Source organism: Pteropus vampyrus, unplaced genomic scaffold, assembly GCF_000151845.1.
Source record: "Pteropus vampyrus isolate Shadow unplaced genomic scaffold, Pvam_2.0 Scaffold56, whole genome shotgun sequence".
In the NCBI taxonomy this organism is placed as follows: Eukaryota; Metazoa; Chordata; class Mammalia; order Chiroptera; family Pteropodidae; genus Pteropus; species Pteropus vampyrus.
The window spans coordinates 1,631,004-1,635,627 of NW_011888837.1; the positions used below are offsets into that span (position 1 = coordinate 1,631,004).

At 36.6% G+C, this 4,624-nt stretch overlaps 1 protein-coding gene across 4 annotated transcripts in view; it reads right to left on the reverse strand.

The window, feature by feature from the left end:
• ADAMTS3 (ADAM metallopeptidase with thrombospondin type 1 motif 3) overlaps nucleotides 1–4,624 on the reverse strand; it is a 242,380-nt gene that overhangs the window by 150,612 nt on the left and 87,144 nt on the right. The gene's annotated exons all lie outside the window — the stretch shown is intronic.

Below are 4,624 nucleotides of genomic sequence, written 5' to 3' on the forward strand. Positions count from 1 at the left end.
CAAAATATCAGCCTATGATGGAGATCATATAAAAATGACCCAAGAAAGCTCATTATTGTAATAGTAGCATGTTTATCCTTGAGAACTCTCAATATCATAATCATATATTATTTGCTCTGTGAGAATCCAGAAAAAAAATAAAAATAAAAACTCTCAGATATTAATTAAAGGAATAATTTTGCTTCTCCTGCAAAGCTGGTTCATTTTTACTTTATAAATACTGTGCATTATGTAGCTGATCAATATCTGTTTTTTCATGTTAAAGCATTTTATCTAGTACTTTTCCTGAGCCATGATATAGTCTATGAAGACATAAAAGAAAATCTCTAAGAGAAAACTTGAATTATATATATGGCTAAAGCCCTGATGAGATCAAATATTGAAATATTCAATTTATTAAGGTGGTCCATTTGGCAAACCAATAGATCTCTTCTAATTAAACATGTGGGATTTCCTTTAAGATCTTGCCATTAACATACCTAACTGCTGTTTAAAGATAAGATGAACCTACCTCATCTTAGAGAATATAATTGAAGGAACTAGCTTGGTTGACGCAAGATTTGGGTTCTGGTCATAGCTTTGTTATTAATTAGTATGACTTTTGAAAAGTCACTTAAGCTTTATGGGCTCAGTTTAATAATCTGAAATATTATAAAAGTTTTACTAGCTAATCTCTAAAATGACTTCCAATTAAATTATCTTGCAATGTTAGAGCTCCCAAGAAAAACATGAATTTGACAAGCTGCTCCCTGCCAATGTCCCAAGATCCACTTATTCCCATGATAAATAACTTGAAATATGATCATAAAAGTAAAATAAAATAGGTAGCAAGCTTTAGTGTGCCAAAGAAATTAGGTCCCAACCTCAGAGACTTTTCCATGTTCCAACTCCAGAAAGTCTGATTCAAAAGGACTGAGATAGGAATCAGAAATCTGTAATTTTAATAAGTGCTTCAGATGATGCTTCCAGTCCCTGGACAATACTTTGAGTAACAAGGCCTCAGGGCATTTCAATTTTATGGGGTTAAACAGAAGAAATGTCATGAATTAGATATAGGTCAATGTAGCAGAGTTTATTTTCCAAAGATGACTCGCAACACAATCTCCCATCCACACTGGTTTTCTCAATATGACCTTGCCACTCCACCCCCATCGATAGATGAAGTTTAATTTCCCTCTCCTCGAATGCAGACCAGCTTTCATGACTCACTTATAATCAAAAGAATGTAGTGAAGGTGTCACTGCATGATTTCTGAGCCTAGTTGGGAAGACACCTTGAAGCTTCTGCCTCAGTCTCATGAAACACTCTTACTCGAGATGCTTCCTCTCAGATCCAGCTGCCACACTGTGAACAGCCTAAGCCACGTGAAGAGGCCATGTGTAGGCACTCTGGTAAGACTCCAAGCCTTCAAATCACTTAGCCCAGCCATCAGACATGTGAATGAAGAAGCCAGCTCCCAACACTCAGCCACCCAAATCACTCCCAGTCTTTTGAACATTCCCAGATGAGGACCCAGACATTCTGGAGCAAAGACACTTGCCGTCTCTGAATTCCTGATACATAAAATTCATGAACATAATAAGAAGTTGTTGTTTTACAGCCTAACTTTGGGTGGTTTGTTATGCAACAATGGCAAAGTGAAAGAATGGAGTTAGAGTTAAGGTAGAAAAAGAACACCTAGTAAATAAAAGCAAATACTTGATCTTTACCTATTATTTTTAATTGTTTAGATAGAGTTATGTAGCTAAGAGAGAGAAAGTCTAGTAATGGAAACAAAGCTCCAAAATTATTATAAGAGCTCAAGGGAAAAGTCTGGCTGGAACAGAAAATGAGTCCTGAGATGAGTCAAGAGATTATAACAGAAATAGCATGAGGAAAACAGCCATCAGCAACAAATAAATTACATGGAAACCTTAGAGCATATGAAGGAATTAAAAAATAGAACATGGACTGTTAAGACTTTAGGATGGTTTCTGGTTCCATCAGTGAAACCTCTTTCATTAGATTAACTAGAATACCCATAGAAGCAAAACATAAAATCAAAGTAGAGAGAGCAAAGGAAATGTTGTAAGCAAAGAAAAAGAAGCAAAGCCAATAGGATATCCAGTGGGCACAAATAGGAATGGGAGGAAAGAATTACGCCACAACGGCTAATGTAGTTCACAGATTCCTGTAGTACTTCCTCTGAACAAACATTTTTGAGACCCTCCTATGGATCAGGCACTTTCTAGGAACTGGGACAATAGTGAGGAATGTGAAAAAGTTACTATGCCATAGAGCTTAAATTATTAATGAGGACAATAAACAAGAAAATTACATGTTTGCATATGATATTAAGTATTATGAAGAAATAAAGCAGGGTAAAGGGATAGAGAAATTTGGGAGAGGCAAAATGAGAGCGATCTATAAGATTTGTATATACTGACTATAACCAAGAAAGAACCTATGAAGAAAAAGTCGTGAGAGAAAAAGCTAGAAGTTATTATGGATAAAGTTACCCAACAGATAAGAAAGCCCAAGATAACTTCCTAACCACAATCCACTGTGTGTTCTGGTCAGAAAGTTGGGAGTCATTCTTGATCCCTCTGTAACAGAGGATGCTGATAATCACCAAAACCTGTGCTGTCCTCTTCTTTCTAGGCACACAGGAGAACTACATTTCCAAGCTTCCTCTGCAGTTAGGTATGTCCAGATACTAGAGAACAGAATGTTGGTGGAAGTGATATATGCCACTTCATAGCCTGAACCATAAAATCTTCCCACAGCATCCTCCATTTCAGATGATCAGAGAAGAGAGGAGAGCTATTTGTATTTCTTTTCTCTCTCTGTCACACCACAGATCTGACAATGGTGGTGTCTACTCCCCTTAGGTATCCTCTTCCATGGCCTCAGCTGCAATGCCATTTAAGACCTTGATGTTGAGGGACAATGAGAACATCCTGCTCTTGATAGGCTCACCATCCCATCTTGGTCCCCTTATCTTGGCCACACCTCTTTAAAGAGTCCTTTCATGAAATTTTTCTCAACTAAACCTTTCAAAGAATGTCACTGCTCCCTATGAGGATCCTTATTAGGATCCTGATAGAAATACCACTCTATCTCATTAAACATTTGAATAAAAAGTGTAATACTTGGGTATTAAAGATAATAAAAATGATAGAACATTAGAACTGAGAGTGAACTTGAAAATCACCTGAGCTAATCCTCCTCATATTATACTGATGGTACCAACGACCAATAATGGATTGTTAAGTGGCTATTTTCACTTTTCCATTTTCTACATAAACATTATATTTAGCTTACATCAAAAAAATATGTCTATATGCCAAACTTTTCACATATTATGATATAATATTTTCAGGAAAAAAGTAACAAGATCCAATTCTTAAAATTAGCACTCAGAAACTAGTTCTACATTGGAACAGCATCCACCTCAGCTGGAAGGCAAAGAACATATATTTCTCAGTTCTCATACTTTCAATGAAACCTTACTCTGTTTATAGGGCTGCCAAATGGCTGCACCAGCCCAAAACAGTTTACACTATTGAAATATACTGACTTTTTTCCCTGATGATCTTCTTATGATGGAAAAAACAAGCTTTAACCACAGCTGACCCTGATCATTAATGTCAGCTTCTGATCAAAAGCCACACCCTGCCTGCAAGTCACATTAAAATTTAGCTAAAGCATCTCTCCAGCTAGTAGCTGTAAATGTCCATTACCGAGCTCCACGGATAAAGACTTTTTCTAGTTCTCTCTGTTCCCTCTAAATTTACACTTGCTCTGTAGACTCGTCTCATATCTTGAGTCTTCCAATGATCTTGTTCTGAGACACAAAATTAGTATGTCCCATTCCAAGAAAAAATGAAGGCATATTTGTCAAAAAAGGTATACCTTGCTTCATACCAAGCCTTGACCTGGCACATTAGACATGAGGCTAAAGCATTTGTTATTTTGAACAGCCACATTTGATCTAATGTTTTTCGGGCACAGAGTCCAACACGTGTCACACATTTTATTTAATCCTGCTGAATCTTTCCACACTTTTGCCATATGAAAATGCAATGTCACACATAGTATTGTTCTAAAACAAAACTTAATAAAGTTACATTCTACTCCTAAAATATGTCTCTTAATTTCATAAACTTGGTGAAATAGCACACATGTATAAATGGTTTTCCAAGCATTTATACTTGTGATTTCTTACAAAATCTCGAAAGAACAAAGCATGTTTTCTTTTATGTATGCCAACTGATTAATCCTTTTGTTCTTTTTCAATTGTAGATGTATATCACAAGGATGTGAGTTGGGATTCAAAAAATAATTGTTTTCAAAAACAAAGCATGGTTTTTACAGAGGGGCTGGCCTCTCTTGCTTCCAATTACTATCTAGCACATCAATCAATTAGACTAGTGAGGCTGATTCCATTAAAAGAGCAGCCTCTGCCTTCAAACCTGAGCACATCCCGATGTTTAAGCCCACTTGAGATCAGAGTAGAGAGACTGATTCTGGTCTGCAACCTGAGATTCTTATGCCACAAAGAAAATGGGGTCTCCATCCCCCAAAAGAAGTTAGTTATGCACCTGTCTTTGAGGTCCAATTATATGGTACTATAACAGTGATA